The 20,565-nt window shown below is 43.8% G+C and overlaps 1 protein-coding gene across 1 annotated transcript in view; it reads left to right on the top strand.

Annotated features, from left to right (window-relative positions):
• Nucleotides 1-20,565, top strand: part of LOC119410418 (ectonucleotide pyrophosphatase/phosphodiesterase family member 2) — a 303,683-nt gene that overhangs the window by 105,241 nt on the left and 177,877 nt on the right. The gene's annotated exons all lie outside the window — the stretch shown is intronic.

Consider the following 20,565-nt stretch of genomic DNA (forward strand, 5'->3'; position numbering starts at 1 on the left):
ATGAGGAGCACGAGGGAAACAGACACACCGGGCCACAGAAAACTAACATCCTTACAATTGTTAGGCTGATGGTCCTTCTTGAGCATGTGATCAGCTGGTTTTGGTTGTCAGCAGCAAACTGGTTGATCCACTCTGTGAAGGTGCTATTTAAGAGACAGAGCTGAAAACAGCACCTCAGACTGAGGAAGTCTCTTGGATGAGAGACGAAACGTTTCTAGATTTTTTTGCCTTGTTTTGTTTTTTGTTTTTTTGAATGTCCAGAGGACCAGATTGAACTTTTTTGGATTTTTCTACCTGGATTATTGAGCATGCATCAAGATAAGATATATTGTTTGATTATTTGGGTTTCCTATTTGGGTTGGTGTAAATATAAAAAGTATGAGTTGAAAGTTTACCCAGGGAAGTAACATAGAATAGAATAGTTGAACTCAGGGCGCTATCCTAGTGGGAGAGGATAAAGGAAGCGCTACATTATAAACATGTCTAAAATGGAAGATTTTTCAGGACACTTTTTGTTTGGTCTAGTGGGAGAGTCTATGACTTGGGTCAAATTAAGTGACAGGCAACATTCCTTAAATTTATCACAGAAGGGGGTCGACTTATCCCAGTCAATGTTGAAATCTCCTGCTAAAAAATATCTTTGAATTTTAAATTTCCAAGGAATTCTATCAGGGAGGACAGAGCCTCAGGTGTTGATGAGGGGGGACGATAACAACCCACTACAGATAAGATCTGGCCTCCATTCAAGGTGATGTTTACAGCTAAGGCCTCAAACTGGTTTGAGATTGTTTTAGCAGACACAAGACTAGAAACCAGAGAATCTCTGATGTAAATAGTGACTCCACCCCCCCCCCCACACACACACACACCCCTTTGTTGACGATCACAGCGATAGATGTTAAATCCATTGATTACCAGGTCATTAGTCAGTTCAGATTTGTTGAGCCAGGTTTCAAAGATAAAGATTACATCTGTCCCATAAGAACTGACTAGAATTTTCAAGGTATCAAGTTTTCTCAGAAGGCTACAAGTGTTTACATGCAGAAAATGAAGTCCTGACATGTTTTTAAAATCATTTGGTGTGCTATAATTAGTGGGGGGTCCAGGGTTGGGCTGAATCCCTGAGAGCAGTAACAGTGTTATTATCTGACATTTTCTTGAGTTTTTCGTGACTGATGTGTAATTAGAGGAGTTACAAGTGTGACAATTAGCCCCATAATTGAACCATTAGAAACATTAATGAAGATATGATCAATCAGAACCCCTAAACAGTGAAAGTTGCAGTGGTGGGCAGATCCAGATGTATTAACAAGATTCCGTGACTCCAGATAGTCTGAGATCTGAAAATAATGACAATAATATGAATGGTGCAGAAAAGTCTCAGACCATAAAACATCATAAATCAAATGGGCAAACAAATCCGACGAGGTGACCCAACTACAGCTTGAGTTGGGCTGATGGGGGCTCCAGCCCCCCTACCAAGATGAATGGATTCTCCCATGAGAAACAGAAGCTGAGTCCAGAAACAACAGGCAGAAACGGATAATTCGCAGCAAATGGCAGAGTGAGCTGCCAGAAAATGGGCCGTCAGAAAATCCTTCTGAAATGAAAGGCATTTCAGGTCAGCAGAGGACAACAACGTGATCCAGAATAAAAATTATTTATTATACAGGTGAGTTTGGATGGAAGCCTGCAGCAACCAATGCAAACTCCGAACTTCTCTCGAGCACTACACAGTGCTGGTCCATGCACTTCACTCCGTTTCTCTGCACGTCATCCTGCTCGTATACTCCTCCGCACCCACAGCACAAGAGACCACCCCAGCGAAAAACAACGAGACTGACCGGAGAGGCTGAAGTCATCCCTGGCCCAGTTCTACTCCGATCCGGTTCCGGCGGCACTTCAAAGCATGAGAATGTCTCCTCCAGGCGAATACAGCAATTCCCACGGAGGTGGACAGTCCTTCGTTTAAAGGTAACGGGCTGCTCACTGAGGCTGAGACTGACTCTATTGAAGACAAAGTCCCCCACAGTCAACTCGGTTCAGTTCTGGTCCTGTTTGGGGACACAGTTAAGCCTGGTATCCACATGTCTGGTTCTTGTTGTAGCCTGTTGTGTCCGGTTCTGGTGGGACCTCTATTTTTATGTCTCCACATTGCCTATAGTTCACCTCTAGTGGGCGGATTATTAATATCAACGCACCTTACCAGCTGGTGGCGGTAGTGCTACATTAAGCTCTTTTCTAAGCACCACTAACATGTATTAGAAGAAGAGCTGGAAAACAACACACAACCAAAATGGATGACCTCGATGAACTTGAAGCAGAACCAGCCGCACAGCCCGTCCTGGTCGCTGTCCCGCAAGGTGGAGAGCAGGGCCGAGGTGTCAGAGATGCTCTGATGGAGTACCTCATGAGCTGTAACTTATCCTAATTCCACCCCTTAATCTTTTTTTACCTCCCCAGCCTTCCTTAGATACAAGTGAACGTTAAAGTGTTGATTTGAAAATAAACATGGATTAATAATTATTCTTGTTTGTTTAATGTACAGACATGCCTTATTACCAGGTTCGTGTAAAAATGGCAAAACAAACACTGCTGCTGTGCTTCTATCACATATGCTGCGTTTTTTAGTGGCTGTAGTTTTAGAAAAACTGTATACTCTTTAATTTTTGTTTTTAACAAAGAACCAAAACCTACAACAAGAACTTTATATTTGTTTATGCATATATACATTAATCTATTTTAATATTTATATATACGTCTTCAGCCAGAGACTTCTTCAGATCCCTTGTAAGACAGACGCTACAAGAGATCCTTCCTGCCCACAGCCATCAGCATCTAGAACAACTCTTTAATGAAACCAGGATGATGAGTTACATTTAATTTCCCTCTGGGATTAATAAAGTCTTTTTGTAATTTGATTTGTATACATGTATGTATGTATATATATAACATATATATATATATATATATATATATATATATATATTACGTACATTACATAATAACCTACATTTGATTTGACATTTAACAACTCTTTCAGAGCTTGTGCTTACCACGCAGCTCTTTAAATTAAGCTGTCGCAAATTATCTTCATGATTGAAGTGCTGTTAAGCAATATTAAGTTAGTGCTCCTTTTTACCACAGTGAAAGTCGTGGAGAGAATTTTTGACCTTGGGCGAAAAAGATGCAGAAGCTGCTGGATCCACAAGATGGACATCATGGCCGAGGTGTTTGACATGCAATGACTGAAAACCTCCTGAATGAGGATGATTGTAAACGTAGATTACACAAGTCCTACACCTTTTTAACTCCACTGCAATGTTCATTTACAACACATGGACATTCTGTATTATGGTTACGTTTTTCAGTACTCATTACAGATAAAACCGAAAAAATACATAAATAAAAAAACTGGACTTTATTTGTAACTGAAGATGTATCACTTCTCATCCGAGGCTCTCTCAGTTTAATGAAACGAGGAGTGTGATTCAAGTTATAAAGCTGTGGTGTGCCGTAAGCTTGTATTATGGAGACTGGTGCATGCAGATCAATCTCCAGCAAGCTTACAGAACACCACAGCTTTATAACTTTAATCCCATATTCCTTTTTTCATGGAATTGTGAGTGCTCCTCGGATGATTAGCGAAACGTCTTCAGTTTTTAAAAAAAGTCCTGTGGTTTTGTTTTTATCTTTTTTGGGGGGGATTTGCCGTGTCAAGGATAACTGAGAATCTTCACCAGCATTGTTACAGGTAAAAAACAGTTACTTCACTTATCTACACTATTGACGTAAAAAAACACTGTAAGCACGTCACTTTTGATGATCAGATGGAAGCTCAAGACTTGAAAATGTTTCTTTTATTAGAAATAAAGACCTGTACAAAAAAAATAATAATTATACACTAATTATATATGCAAACTTAACAAGCTACATGTTTGGCTATTTGTGGGCTTACCTTACAGGATCTACATTTCTATATATCAACTATGATCTACTCTAAATATTTTTAAACATGTCTGTTTGCCATGGAACGGGCAATGGATTCCAGCACCCCAAGGAGTGTCTGATTGAAAGCAGCACTCTGTTCAGCCTCCTGCCTTCGCTGTGCTGCTTCCTCTCTGCGAAGATCTGCTTCCTCTCTCCTCAAGGCCATCTCCTCCCTCCTAATTGCTTTCTCCTGCTTCCTCGCTGCTGCAGCTTGGCGTTGCCTCTCCGCAGCTTCTTCTTGCCTTGCCTTTTGGCATCCTCACAAATAAAATGGAAGTGTTCCTGTTTCTGCTTCTGGTTCATCTCCTCTTGTTCTGTATGTGCAGAAACAAAGCTCACTTGTTGATTTGCGCTTTCTATTGCCTAGGAATAACACACAAGAAAATGGCTGTTAGATGATGAAGTACAGGTAGCATTTTTAAATAAATTATTTACATTAAAGTTCCTGCTAATTTCAAAAGGTGTTTGTTCACAAGATCAGAAATGATTCTGTTCATAAAGCAGTCTAGTACTTTAATGATAGTAAGCAGGTGGGCATAAATAAACTACATGTAGTCATTTACAACGGTTTGTGCTAATTTAGAAAAAGAACAGAGCATCGTTAATCTGAACAAAAATCACTACACCCTGTATAATTTCAATAATAAACTTCATAAATGAAAGTTTAAGTAATAAATGAATAATTAAATTTAGCATTTATACATTACAACTGAATAAACAAGTAGTTTGAATACATGCAAGGTGTTTTACAACAAAAACAAAACAACATTCATATCGACATGATCAATGTGATGTTAAACACGATTGTTGCTTCTTACCTAGTAATGGGTGCTGTTTGGTGCCGCTCTGCTGCGTGTTGCCCGGTGGCGTGGATGTACTTGGAGCTGGTGTGGTCGGGAAGGGTCAGAAGCGGGGAGGATTGGACAGTCAAAAGCAGAATCTGGCGAACCTTCGTCTTCAGTGGGACTTTCTGCATCAAAATAAGAGTGGAAAAACATCAACAGAGTACAGTTAGCAATGATGCTAACTAATGACGACTTAACCGTGCCAGCCTCGTTTGTTCAGAGTACTTTCAGAAAACGCAAAGAAACGGTTGCATGAGGAAAAGGAAATATGCTTAAAGTAAATAAAATACACTCACCATCAGCTATAGATTCCAGAAGAGCAGTGGCCGTGTCTAGGCCACTCTCCTTCCCTTTGTTGGCTGGGCGTTTGCCGTAAATGGCATCCATTTGTACAAACCACTTCCAGTTTCTTCTGTTTGCTCCACTCCTACCGTTGTGGTCCTTAATCGTTTTGTAATCGCTTTTTAGTTTTTTAAGCTTTCCTCTGCTTTGGTGTGCGATGGAAGCCCTGCACCGCCATCTGCGCAGACACCTCTTGAAAAATCTTTTCATTTCGTTTTGTTCCATCTAGCTCGCTCTGCACTTGTTCATCAGCCAGCAAACAGAGAAATGCCTGAACTTCAGCATTCGACCACGGTTGTGCCATGATTATTTGTTTTACCTTATAAAATATTCCAAAATAAGCTCCTCCGATTACTTGTTGTCTGTTATGCGGGTGAAAAAGAAAATGGCGGATTGTGATTTCCGGTGGAAGACTGAATCTCCGCCCTCCACCAATGAATACGCCCCCTGACCAATCAGTGACCTACAGTGCGCTGATGTCACATCTAGACCCTACAAGAACCAGACCTGGGACCTCAGAGATTTAGGTCCCAAAAATGGGGTGGGTTCTACCGCTAAAGGCATTGTTGATAAAACACGCAATCGGCCACAACTAGTTACATAGGAGTACCAAAGGGCCCCGTGGATAAGGGGCTTTAGGCTTCCCCCACACCGAATGAAGACACCACGAGGGGCCAGTCCGGCAGAAAGCCAGCAAAATAACCAGCAAAATACCACCCAGCGATTCTTGTCGGAACCAGGTAGATCCACAAAGTTCCAGATGAGAAGTTCGGTTGGGGTCCAGAAAGAGAGAAAAAAACACCGGAGACTCCCCAGCTCAAGGGGTCACCTGGCCGGCTGGGTGCACTCAGAGTGATATTCAAGGATTCAAGGTTATTTATTTGTCATTCGCACCCCATGTGGTACATGTGGTGGAATGAAATTATGTACACAGTATCCCAGTTACATCCAGCAATAAAATGTAAAAGAAAAACAGCAATAAGATCTAAGATATGAACTAAGAAAAACGTTGGTTACGTACTGTAAGCTCTTAACGTAATTTATACGGACCGGGTGGGGCCCACACAACAGGTGGGCGTGGACTAAATTTTTTCAGTGCGATGCTTTGCATGACGGGATAAAACCCACCAGCGACAGCCTTAAAGGGCTACGCCTATACTCATAGAATCTGGGGTTACAGTACGTAACCAACGTTCTATTTCGTATAAGCTTTGCACTTTAAGGCTGTCGCTGGTGGGTTAAGGGCAAAGCAGATGTAGTCTCCGCCTCACTGTGTCCATTCAAACACCATAAGAAGCGCCCGCTTGCCCAAAAACAACATCTTGTCACTCATCTCTCCATGTGCTTAAATACGTATTACGTAATTACGTGCACCATGCACAGACGCGCACTGCGTAATTTACGCATTCCGAGTGCATGAACGCCCCAGAAAGGTTTTCAACAGAAAAGGGGAGAGGCTGAAAAAGGCCGTGAACAGAGCAGATCCATGGCTCTTCAATATGAACAGATTAATAATAAATGAACTGATTATTAATCAAATGAACTGATTGATGACAGTAGTCATGAACTGAATAATAACCTTAGAACAAGAACAACAGTCATAACCTGTGACTGATAACAACATCTCACACTGTAAAAGCATGCAGTCAGATGTGAGTGTAAACGAGATTCCATGAAACAACAATATTCATTCTGTTAAGGCGCTAAGGACAGAATGTGTCATGGAATGAGCCGTCACATCACGTAAATAGAAGCGAATAAATGAACAGGATGTTGACCACACGGTCGCAGTGCAAATATCCTGCATTGACATACCATTATGCAAAGCAGTCGAAGATGCGATACCTCTGGTCGACTGCGCCCTGAGGTTGTCAGGAGGCTCTAAATCTGATGCTCTGTAGGCTTCAGAAATGGCCTCACACAGCCAGTGTGACAGGCACTGGGTTGATAACAGGCGACCTGCAGATGCATCTCTATAATGCACAAACAAATGTTGAGTCTGACGCAGTGCCGCCGTGCGTGTTACATTACACATCAACGCACGTACAGGGCAGAGAAGATGGAAATATGCTTCTTCTTCTGATTGTGGGGAGGAGGGAAAAATCCCTCTAACGAAATCACTCTTGATTTAAAGAGCTCGTGATGTTTTAGGCATAAAATGCTGGATTAGGCCTCAGATCAGCTGACTTGCCATCAGCCTGAGTTCTGAGACATGACGGAGCGACAGAGAGGGCAGATAAATCACTCACCCTCTTAGCGGATGCTAAAGCCAACAGCAGGGCTGTTTTAAAAGACAAGAATTCAATCGGAAACTGATCTAGTGGCTCGAATGGAGCTTTGGTCAGGGCTCGCAGAACCAGCGTTAAATCCCACTGTGGAGCAAGTGGGTATGAAAACAGGCCTGCGTCTCTGTACACCTTTTAAAAAACGCTTAATCAATGGATGATTAAAAGCTGTTCTCTCCCCGAAACCTTTGTGACAGGAAGAGATGGCTGCAGCGTACATTTTAATTGTGCTGAATGCCAGATTTCTGTCCATCAGCTGCTGCAGAAAGGACAGCACGCCACCTAGTGGACATGAGGTGGCCTCTACACCTTTCTCCGTACAGCAGCGCTGAAAAACTGTCCACTTGATGTGTACAGCACTGTGTTAGATGCAGCACGTGAATCCTGGATCATACGCACTACATCTTGAGAGAGACCCATCCTCTCTAAGCGGATTCGCTCAGCGGCAAGACTCAAAGGTGCTGGCCTATTTCTGGGTAACTCCTGATCGCTCCTCCTGCCTGGAGGAGAGCATCCTCCCTCCACGGCAGTTTCCACGGGTGCTCCGATAACAGGTGTTGTAGAACTGGGAACCATGGGGCGTTCATGCACTCGGGAGCCACCAGGAGAGCTGTTAGTCCCTCCTCCTGAACTCGGTTCAGAAAACGTGATATCAGAGGGAGTGGGGGAAGTGCGTAAAGAAGCATTTTGGGCCACAGGCTGTGAGCAAACGCGTCCACCCCTAGCGGTGGTTCATCCTGTGGGCTCAGTGACAACCATAGTTGACACTGAGCATTCTCTCGTGTTGCAAACAGGTCCACAGCCGCTTTGCTAAATTTCTGCCACGTCTGAGCCATCAGCTCTGAATGGAGGGTCCAGTCCCCGTGACGCGGACCGTCCCTGGACATCACATCCGCCCCCTGTTAAGAACACCGGGGATGTACACCGCTCTGAAGAAGAGCAGATTTTGGCGTGCCCAACACAGCAGGTGTCTCACAATGTGTAACATTTGGGATGAGCGCGCACCCCCCTGCCGGTTATGTATGCAACAGTCACTTGCTATCTGTGTGAGTCAACACATGATGATTCCGCAGCACAGAGACAAAGTGTTGGATCACATTCAAAACTCCTGACACTGCAAAAACATTTATATGAGTTGCTGTGTGGGGTGGCAACAGCGCCCCCACAGCTCGAGAAATGTATGTGCCTCTGTGAAGTCTGACACGTGTGACGTAAGTCTGCTGAAAGAAACAGCTGTTATCACTCTACCGGTTTCACATGAGTTGCACTGCTGTTACCTGTCTGGAAAAGCGGGTCAGCATCAACAGACCGTCCAGATAAAGCAGAATTCTCCTCCCTGCTCTGTGTGGCGGCTGCAGAGCGACTAAAAGGATTTTGAATGGAAATGTTGTCTCACAGTTCAAAATTGACAAATCTAAGATGAATCTCATCCTTCTGGTCCGTTTGGGACCAGGACATGACGAGAGTGGAACCCTGTGTTTTCCTCTCCTTCTGGGACCCTGGAAATTACATTTTTAATCTGAATTTCCTGAGCTTCTGCGAGGGGGGACGAGATCTGTTCTAGAAACGACAGAAAACGTCTCAAGAGTTCTTCCGAACGGGGGGTTGAGTTCTATAGTGAACTAGACCTCCGTCTTCAACCTGTCTCTGAAGACCTTCAGGGGACAGGAACTGTTATTTCATTGATTTGAATACAGAAATACAAATGATCTCATCAAGAGACTATTTAGTTGTATCCTGAATTAATCAATTGAAAGAACACTCTCCTTTTTACATTATCATTACTATTTTACAATATCTTGATAATCAAAAAGTGTGTTTAGTTCATACCATTTCTATATGTTTAAGTGAACCACTCATTTAAATCAACTGTGAAACAGTATTAATGATTTTTAAACGTCAGCAGATTTTTGATCATACAGTTAAATGCCTATTTACGAAGTAAGTGTGCATTTAGTCTTCTGTCTGAATGAGGAGTAGTGATGTCGGTCGAAAGTCAGAGACAAACAGAGATGAGTTATTAGAACAAAGTGTCTTGTTTTTAAACCTTGCAGACAGTAAATAACTTCAACTGGCACCTGCGTTTGTCTCACCTCGTCATAATATTTTCCTGTCTGTAATAACCGTTTTTTTAAAACATTCCTGCTGTCTCTTGACTTCTAGTGACCCTCTGACATCACTAGAACCCTCCCCCCCCCCTTACTGGTTGTTTCAACCAATCAGGAAGTACCACGTAACAGGAAGTGTATACCCCTTTAAAAGGAACACTTCGTGGAACTATTCAGTCAGTCCTGGAGGTCAGTCCTGGAACTCAGTCGGAGTCTTAAGTCTTAGTCTTCCCGAGTCTTAGTCTCTTCTAAGTCTTGCTGGAACTTTCGGTCAGAGATGAGACTCACTTAAGCAGCGGATGGATGGGACCATGTGAAGGGGTCCCTCCATTTCAGTGGAGTCACAGCTCGCATCGCTGCGCACTCAACCCGAGCAGTAAATGCTCCACTTCTAAGGAAGCTTATTCCATGGAAGCGAGTACTTCGGCATTTATTCTGTTGATCGGAGCATATGGAACTACTTCTAAAGATTCTCAGCCACCCTGACCGGAGACGCTGAAAAGGGAGTGCGAGATGGGCCTCTGTACCGGAGTTGATTTATCTTCTGCAACGGTAACAAGTCGTTACACGCCCTGAGTGTACCGCGGGCTGAGCTGGTGTCGAAAGAAGGGTGCCATTCCGGGTCAACACATCTATTATCATCCATCTAAACCTCCTCTTTAAATCTTTAAAATTCTATTTTTCCTCTTTAACTTTTCTATTCGCCAGTAATCAAGCTCGATGCCTTCAGAGGTGAATCGGCCTCAATCAATAATGTTCTGTTGTCTTTTTAGTAAAGCTTGCCAAGTTTATTAATCAGAAACAGATCAGCAAATCAATGTGTACATGTTTTGATGTTAAATTTTGATTCTGGTAAATAAATGACCGCATTTATTCTGATGGGTCAAAGATAAAATGGCGTCTCTTGTCACTGATTTAAACACTCCTCTCACAGTTATCTTGGTCACATGGCAGAAATTTAACTCAAAAAAGAAAATAATCTGTTGTAATTAAACAATTAATATTCTTTGTCCTTGAACTAGCTTTAAGAATAATTAATTAGTAGTGTGTCCACAGCAAAGCTGTCCTGACATACTACATAAACGTTGGCCCGTACGGGGATTATGAGATAAATTATACGCGAGACCTGAGACTTGTGTTATTGTGAAATAACGCGTCATGTTGGCATAAAAAGTACAAGTTTTGATGTTGATAGACATATTTAATGGCTGTGGTGTTCAGAAAGATGCAGAATTGCGTTGATGTTCATTTTGAAGCTGGAAATTGTCATTCTGTGTGTGTAATTAAGCTGTAAGCAGAGAGAGAAACGCATCATTCTGTTTGAAACTCTAGCATGAACGGGGGTTTGGTGTCCTGACCTGGTTCTGTTACTTGACTCGAACGAGTCGTGTTTTAAATGGTGAAACGTTGTCTGTGAAGCTGAGCGCCGACTCAGAGCTGCTTCTATGCTGATTCGGTACATTCTCACAGTTAATTGTGCATTTTCGAAGCTTTAATGGGCAATAATTTGACCGGACTGTTGAAGCTAACTGCTAGCTTAAGGCGAGTACACACGAGCTGTGATTGGTCGAGGGCCGCTGTTTGGAACATTCTGATTTGCGGAGAAGCTAGTGACCTAACGCCGTGTACATCCACTCACGCTGGCGTCAGTGCGAAAAGCCCACCCCCGATGTCCACGTGTCTGTTGAGTCACTTGACCCCGGAAATGAAGCTCGTTTTTAACGGAGTCTTCTTTAAGTGGTTTAAAACAGCTGAATAAAGCCCTGACATTCATTCCTAAACTGATGAGTTTATGCATAAAGAGCGTGCTTGTGAAGCGACGCCACGTTAAGCTTTAAATCCGTCCATAAATGCTGATTTGAACCGGGTTCGACCGTTACTAATCGTAGCTAACGGCTAACGACGGGATGTCAACAGGACGGTTCAAAGGAAGTCGTCAGTGAGTCCTACCGGTAAAAGTAAGCTTACACCGCCACCTGCTGTTGAAAGAAGAGTATAACATAATTTCCTTTTTAATGGCACTATACAACAACACACATCAACAGCACATCTAGGGGCGGGGGTGTATGTGTCGGGGGGTCTTATTTTTATTTTTTATTTTTTTCTTTCCTCTTCCTACCCACCTAGTTCCCTGACTGCCATTCCGGGGGTGGGGTCCGGGAGAGGGGCAGGCCGCCGGGTGTTGACCAGGACTATGTGGGGGTTCAGGGTCTAGGGGGTTGCCGTGGGTGGTGCTGGTGCTGTGCTCTCCCTGGGGTTGTTTGGACCCCCTGAGCTTGGCTCTTGGGTGCCATGGTTGGCCCGTTGGCCGGGGTGGCTGCCGGGGCCTGGCGGGCAGTCGGCTGGGGGTGCGTGCTTGGTTGTTGGCGGTGTGTGGGGGTGGTCGGTGGCGTGTCCTCTTGATGGTGGGGGGGTGTCCTGTCGGCGGGGCATGGCCTGGGCCGGGTCTGGGGTATTGGCTCTTCTCCGCTCTAGAATGAATGGGTTTACCTCCTGGGTTTGGGCATGGGCTGCCCCCTGTAGAGGGCGGGTACATGTCTTGGACCTGGGGGGTATAGAGTGTGTATCGGGAATAAGAATGAAATGTATCGTTATTGTATGTCTTTGAGTGAATGAATGTGAGATTGAGGTTGGGATTGTGTGATTTTGTCTGTGTATGAATGGGTATTTGTTAGGCTGAGACTCGGACTGCCCCCTCTTTGATACAACTGGGGGTGCTTGGCATCGCGCCCCTACCGCGCGGCCCCCTGGTGGGGTGTGCCCTTGCCTGCCGGCACGCTTGGGGCCCTTGGTATTGGGGGCTGGGCGCTTGGGCGTGTGTCGGCTCGGCCTGGTGTCTGCCTGGTGGGGCTCGGGTCCTCTGGCCCTGTCAGGTCTTGGCCTGGGTGGTGTGAATCCTCGGTGCCCGGGCCTCGGTGCCTGGACCTGGACCTACATCGGTGCGGCGGTTGCCGACGGAGGCCTATGAGTTTGTCGCTGTTGGCCCCGGGGGGTCACTGTATGTGGTTGCTGGTGGGGATCTTCCGGTTCTCCCCTGTGGTCCGTTCTGGGGGGTGGGTGAGTGGTTCGTCCTGTGTGGGTGGCTCTGGGGGCTCCGCGGTCGGGGTCCCTCCTGGGGTCTTGGGCTCTGGTCCCCCCTTTTTCGTCTGCCTCTGGTCTTGAGGGTCGGGTCTCTGCTGCTTCACAGTTACTAATAAATGTTCTATTAGAGAAGCCTTATACACTTATGCATGCTCACAACCACACACAAATAGAAGCAGGGATGCTTATGTAGGCTTTATATGTAGATATATAGATATGTATGTGAGTGTATATTCATGTGTATGTATGTATGTATGTATATAGGCGTAGGTATGGGTATATATATTTATGAAAACTTACTGCAAAGCCATGAATATTTTAAGTTCTTTATACATATGTATTTTGTTGCTGTGTTTTGTCATGTTCTTTGCAGGTGAACAGACAGTGGCCGGGTGTTTTGACGTGTGCTCTATTTGTATATATTTCTTATATTTTGGAGTTTTACTTTGTCTTTTCTTTCTTTCTATCCTATTGAAAAAAAAAAAAAACCCTACACTAGATAGTCACTATAATAAATATTTCATAATAATGGTGTGGAGAGGATGGCTGTAAAGGGAGAAGGGAGGCCATCACAAAAAAAAAAAAAGAAAAAAAAAAAGAAAGGGGGTCGCTAAAAAAGCTTACCTGTCGATCACACTTGAAGGGGTCCTCACACATGAAGCCCTACTGGACGGTGGAGCCGACATAACTATTATGTCAGCCAAACTGTTCGAGGAGCTCAGGACCGCCGCTAACTGTGTTCACAGGGATATACCTCTCATAGAACGTGCTATAGAACTGCAGGGCCTCGCAGAGACGAGGACAACCCTAATAGCTATAGCTAATGTTCACATGCAGGTTGGCAAGATGACACTATACCACCTGGTAAATGTGTCTACGGTTGACTCATTCCCATTTTTGATCGGCCAGGATTTTATAAATCGCTTTGAGGCGATTATAGATTATGGTGAACAGACAATGTGGGCCACAGTGAGCAAACCCCTGCAAATACTCATGCCTCCTGAGACAGTCACAGACTGCCCAACAGCAGGCACCGCAGAAGGCACCAAGGACTTCTCAGCAGAGAACACAGTCCCGGTAAGTAATCCTTGAAAAGCATGTGAAACTGAAGAGACCCAACCGGTGGACCCAACTCTGACCGAACAAGAAAGCCTCCTCTGCGAGCTGAGACAGTCAGAGCCCACCGGATACTACCTACCATTGGTAGTTAAAGGTGTAGAGATACAAGGATCCCACACCGAAGATGCTGTACTGTGCTATGGACATATAAATCAGCTATTAACCAAGCTTTCTACGAAACATTGGTTAAAAAACATTTGGGTCCAATTCTGATCGAGAAAGCTTTCTGCTTTCCGTTACATCCCAACAGTTCACGAGTGGTGACTGCGAAAGGAGTCATTAACCTGAAACTGATCTGGAACCAACGGGAACTGGTCCACCCATTCCTCGTGGTCCCAGACTTACCACATGCAACCTACATAGGCTCTGACATCTTGGTAAGATTAGGTGTCCGAGTGGACACCGGCCACAATGTACTGTGGTCACTAAAACCAGCCAAAAAGGATCCTCCTGTGCTAGACACAGCAAACCTTATGACTGGACAGACCATTCCAGAGGTCTGCCAGGTTGCTACCAACCAAAACACCTCAGTACCACCTCAGGTAACAAACCTAAAGGTACGAGTCCACTTCGTGGTGGGACAAGCTATTAGTCTTAAACAGGCGTACTTTCAACCATCTCCTAGGCTTTTCAAACTAGGACTGTCCATTGAGGCCGCAAGCCAAGTGAGCCTCGACTCCAGAACCACATCTGTTGCTGTGACATAAATGCTGAACTAGGCATTCCATTTCTGGGAGGACTCCCAGACAACCTGGTATCGAGTCAAGAGACTGGTCCAGTTTGGTTCACGAAACCAACACAGGCCATAGCTCTCTTCTCAACCAATGATGTCGATTTAAGACCTCAAACCTATAGTGTCTTACCTATAGACAGGTCTAACGACACAGAAAGGGACTCACTGGAGCTCCCCAAACATCAAGAACCCTTAGCAATCTCTTCACAGATTGAACAGGTGGTCGCCCAAGCCGACGCCCTGACGACTGATGAAGAAAGGGACAAACACCGCCAAGTTCTCATGAAATATGAGAAGTCATTCTCGACTGACTCAATGGATTGTGGGTTGACCTCACTTCACACTGTGAGCATCCCAACTCCGCCAAACTCACCGCCTACATTTGTCAGACAATATAAGATTCCCCTGGCAGCACATCAACCTATCATGGAAATCGTTGATGACCTTTTAGATAAAGGCATAATCAGACATTGTAATAGCACCTACTCTGCGTCTTTATGGCCAGTTTTGAAAATGGTAAGTGGAGACTTACCATAGACCACAGAAAGCTAAACAAACAAGTTCCTTTATCTAGGTGGCCAATGACCCAGATCCAACAGGAACTGCCCAAGGTCACCGATGGTAAGTACTTTTCCACCCTCGACGTCGCCTCTGGTTTTTGGACTATTCCTGTGCGCGCCGAGGACCAACACAAACTAGCTTTCACTTTTGGTAGCCAACAACATTTATGTAGTATGTCAGGACAGCTTTGCTGTGGACACACTACTAATTAATTATTCTTAAAGCTAGTTCAAGCACAAAGAATATTAATTGTTTAATTACAACAGATTATTTTCTTTTTCAAGTTAAATATCTGCCATGTGACCAAGATAACTGTGAGTGGAGTGTTTAAATCAGTGACATGACACGCCATTTTATCTTTGAACCATCAGTATAAATGCGGTCATTTATTTAACAGAAACAAAATTTAACATCAAAACATGAACACATTGATTTGCTGATCTGTTTCTGATTAATAAACTTGGCAAGCTTTACTAACAAGACAACAGAACATTACTGATTGAGGCCGATTCACCTCTGAAGGCATCGAGCTTGATTACTGGTGAATAGAAAAGTTAAAGAGGAGAAATAGAATTTTAAAGAGGAGGTTTAGATGGATGATAATAGATGTGTTGACCCGGAATGGCACCCTTCTTTCGACACCACCTCAGCCCGCGGTACACTCAGGGCGTGCAATGACTTGTTACCTTTGCAGAAGATAAATCAACTCCGGTACAGAGGTCCATCTCGCACTCCCTTTTCAGCGTCTCCGGTCAGGGTGGCTGAGAATCTTTAGAAGTAGTTCCATATGCTCCGATCAACAGAATAAATGCTGAAGTACCCGGTTCCACCGAATAAGCTTCCTTAGAAGTGGAGCATTTACTGCTCGGGTTGAGTGCGCAGCGATACGAGCTGTGACTCCGCTGAAATGGATGGACTCCTTCACATGGTCCCATCCATCCTCTGCCTAAGTGAGTCTCATCTCTGACCGAAAGTTCCAGCAAGATTTAGAAGAGACTAAGACTTAAGACTCCGACTGAGTTCCAGGACTGACCTCCAGGACTGACTGAATAGTTCCACGAAGTGTTCCTTTTAAAGGGGTAAACACTTCCTGTTATGTGGTACTTCCTGATTGGTTGAAACAACCAGCAGGGGGGTGGTTCTAGTGATGTCAGAGGGCCACTAGAAGTCAAGAGGCAGCAGGAATGTTAAAAAAAAACGGTTAGTACAGACAGGAAAATATTATGACTAGGTGAGACAAACGCAGGTGCCAGTTGAAGTTATTTACTGTCTACAAGGTTTAAAAACAAGACACTTCGTTCTAATAACTTGTCTCTGTTTGTCTCTGACTTTCGACCGACATCACTAGTCCTCATTCAGACAGAAGACTAAATGCACACTTATTTCGTAAATAGGCATTTAACTGTATGATCAAAAATCTGCTGAGGTTGAAAATTAATTAATACTGTTTCACAGTTGATTTAAATGAGTGGTTCACTTCAACATATAGAAATGGTATGAACTAAACACACTTTTTGATTATCAAGATATTGTAAAATAGTAATGATAATTAAAAAGAAGAGTGTTCTTTCAATTGATTAATTCAGGATACAACTAAATAGTCTCTTGATGAGATCATTTGTATTTCTGGATTCAAATCAATGAAATAACAGTTCCTGTCCCCTGAAGGTCTTCAGAGACAGGTTGAGGACGGAGGTCTAGTTCACTACAGTCCCCCCTTTGGAAATCATCGCCTGTCCATGGGGATGATTTCCAACATGAACTTGCACCTCCGAATGTCCTTGATCTTAATGTAATCCAGCAAGAGGAAAACAAAAGTCAAAGAAGGTAATCCCACAACGGTTTAGGTAATTCCATAATGTTGTTGGTAATTCCATTGCAGCAACACTTTAACCCCTTGGAAACAAAGTCTGTAATCCATTGGAAAAAGTCATATAATCCACAACGATAAATCCACAACGATTGGAGGTGTTGATTGATCAGCATGTAGATGGGTTCCCTCGATTGAACTGCAGAGGCGACCACTGGATGGAGTTTGGAGACTCACATTGGAGTTGTAGGTCCCTTCAGCAAAGGTTGCTGCTGGTGGTTCCCAGTGGATGCCATTCTGGTTCTATGTGTTCATGCATTTATGTGGTTTTAGTTGGGCTTATGAGTGGGATTTTACATAAGACCTTAACCTATATGCACCTGGTGTGTAAGCTATCATGGTTTAGATCAGCTACAGGTACCAATTAAAGGTGGGTCATGCTGAAAAATTATATATAAGGATTTATACCTATAGAAGGGCATTCCAAACTATTCTTCCATACCTAACTTGGTTTAAGTTAGATTTACATGGCAAAATATAGTTTGGTTCAATTGTCTGTTGTCCCTTTAGACAAACGACTTGAGGTTTGGTTTTTTGGTTTTTCCCCCTAAATGTTTTTGGAGTCTATGGCGAGACTCAACTTAAGGATTAGCTTAAGTTAGATTTACAGACCGTGAGTATAGTTAGATTTTAGCTTTAAGTTAGATTTACATGGCAAATGCAAAATATAGTTTGGTTCAATTGTCTGTTGTCCCTTTAGACAAACGACTTAAGGTTTGGTTTTTTGTTTTTTCCCCCTAAATGTTTTTGGAGTCTATGGCGAGACTCAACTTAAGGATTAGCTAGCCCCCCCCCCGAATAGGATTGTTCGAGTAGGTTCGGCTTGAGAATCAGTGAGACCAATGTAGGTTATGGTACTTAAGGTAGCATTAATCTACATTGACTCCTTAAAGATTGAAGTTTAACAAATGAACTGCATGTTGGCATAGTTAAAGTCCTCATAGTCTAACTAAAGTACACACAAAATTCATTCTTGCTGGGGGTGTTCAGAAACAATACCAAAATGAAATAAACAATGTTTCAACATTGACAAAAGTAGTGATTAAGCAACCAGAAAACAACATTTCAACATCGACAAAAGTAGTGATTAAGCAACTAGAAAACAACGTTTCAGTGCGTCACTCACTCTGACTGTCAGATTTGATCACGTTATTGCGTCAGAGTTGTTATCTTAACGCTTAATCAAGCTTGGACTTATTTAGTTTCTGCTTGGATGACCGTTTTTCCCACGAGGTGTAAGTTTGTGAGATCTTTGTCTCCTGTGGAGTTATTGAACGCCTTGTGTAGTTTAACCTGGTTTCGATGTACCCATTTAACAATTGGCTCTTTTTGGCCTTTGCTGATTTTGATTTGGTAGACAACTGGAGACAGTTTGTCTGTTATCAGGTGGGGTCCAGTCCACCTGGGCATCAGTTTGTGGGCGAGAGTTCCAGTCCCAGATTCTCTTTTCTCGGTTGTGGGGGCGAACGTGTAGTACCAGACCCTATCTCCCACTTGGAGTTCCTCGTGAGAGGCCTTTTGGTCATAGTACGCCTTTCGTCCTTCAGCGGATTTTTCCAGGTTTCTCTGGACAAACGCAAAAGTGTTTTTAAGGTGTTCTTCCACGTCATTCATGTATTGTTGTGTGGTGTAGGCTGTTGCCATGGCAGCATCGCCTGGTTGGTACAACAGGTGTAGAGGGCGAGTCATTTGTCGACCCGTCATCATCTCAAAGGGAGAGATGCCAGTCGATGTGTGTGGAGTGGCCCTTATGGCCATGAGAACCAGAGGGAGTTTCACGTCCCAGTCCTTGTGGTTTGCGGCTACGTATTTCTTCAAAATACTTACCACAGTTCTGTTTGCTCTCTCCACTTGGCCTGAGGCTTGTGGGTAGTAGCCAACATGAAAGTTGACTTCGATGCCTAGCATCTTCCACAGTTCTTTCATCACTTCAGCTGTGAAGTGTTACCTTGGTCTGAGTTCACCCTGAGGGGAAGTCCAAACCTTGAAAATACATGATTCATTAGTAACATAGCAGTTGTTTGTGCTGTGTCGTTAGGAGCTGGTAGGCATTCTACCCATTTGGTAAATGCGCAAGTTACCGTGAGAAAATATTTATTTCCTCTAGTGCTCTTAGTAAGTGGTCCAACCCAGTCAATCTGGAGGTCGAACCATGGGAATGCAATGCCTCTACTTTGCAGTGGTGCTCTGTGGAGTGGTCTGGATGGCTGAAACTGGCCACAGACCAGGCACCCTTTTATGTAGTTCTTGACATCCTTTTTCATTCCAGGCCAATAAGCAACTTGTTTTAATGCTTTCAGCGTGGCGTTATCTCCCTTTTGTCCTGCGAACGGGAGGTCATGCGCATGAACTAAAATCACCCCCCTGTGGTCATGGGGGACCACGAACACGGGTGAGGACGTCGGTCCATGAGCAAAAGTTAGGATGCCCTTGATTAGTTTTAGCTGTTTGCGCAGCTGAAAGAGGACCTTAAGGTCTGGATTGGAATCCAGGTCGACTTCGGATGGAGTATTTTTGTCTGGGTCAGTCAAGTACAGCATCATATTGGCATGCTTTACTAACAAGACAACAGAACATTACTGATTGAGACTGATTCACCTCTCAAGGCATCTCGTTTGATTACTGGTGAATAGAAAAGTTAAAGAGAAGAAATAGAAGTTTAAAGATTTAAAGAGGAGGTTTAGATGGATGATAATAGATGTGTTGACCCGGAATGGCACCCTTCTTTCGACACCAGCTCAGCCCGCGGTACACTCAGGGCATGCAATGACTTGTTACCTTTGCAGAAGATAAATCAACTCCGGTACAGAGGTGCATCTCACACTCCCTTTGCAGCGTCTCCGGTCAAGGTGGCTGAGAATCTTTAGAAGTAGTTCCATATGCTCCGATCAACAGAATAAATCCTGAAGTACTCGGTTCCACCGAATAAGCTTCCTTAGAAGTGGATCATTTACTGCTCGGGTTGAGTGCGCAGCGATGCGAGCTGCGACTCCGCTGAAATGGAGGGACCCCTTCACATGGTCCCATCCATCCGCTGCTTAAGTGATTCTCATCTCTGACCGAAAGTTCCAGCAAGACTTAGAAGAGACTAATACTCGTGAAGACTAAGACTTGAGACTTTGACTGAGTTCCAGGACTGACCTCCAGGACTGACTGAATAGTTCCACGAAGTGTTCCATTTAAAGGGGTATACACTTCCTGTTACGTGGTACTTCCTGATTGGTTGAAACAAACAGTAGGTGGTGGGGGGGTGTTCTAGTGATGTCAGAGGGTCACTAGCAGTCAAGAGACAGCAGGAATGTTTTAAAAAAACGGTTAGTACAGACAGGAAACTATTATGACGAGGTGAGACAAACGCAGGTGCCAGTTGAAGTTATTTACTGTCTGCAAGGTTTAAAAACAAGACACTTTGTTCTAATAACTCATCTCTGTTTGTCTCTGACTTTCAACTGACATCACTACTCCTCATTCAGACAGAAGACTAAATGCACACTTACTTCGTAAATAGGCATTTAACTGTATGATCAAAAATCTGCTGAGGTTGAAAAATAATTAATACTGTTTCACAGTTGATTTAAATGAGTGGTTCACTTCAACATATAGAAATGGTATGAACTAAACACACTTTTTG

The sequence above is a fragment of the Nematolebias whitei genome, chromosome 5 (genome assembly GCF_014905685.2).
Source record: "Nematolebias whitei isolate Nwh7 chromosome 5, NemWhi1, whole genome shotgun sequence".
NCBI lineage: Eukaryota > Metazoa > Chordata > Actinopteri > Cyprinodontiformes > Rivulidae > Nematolebias > Nematolebias whitei.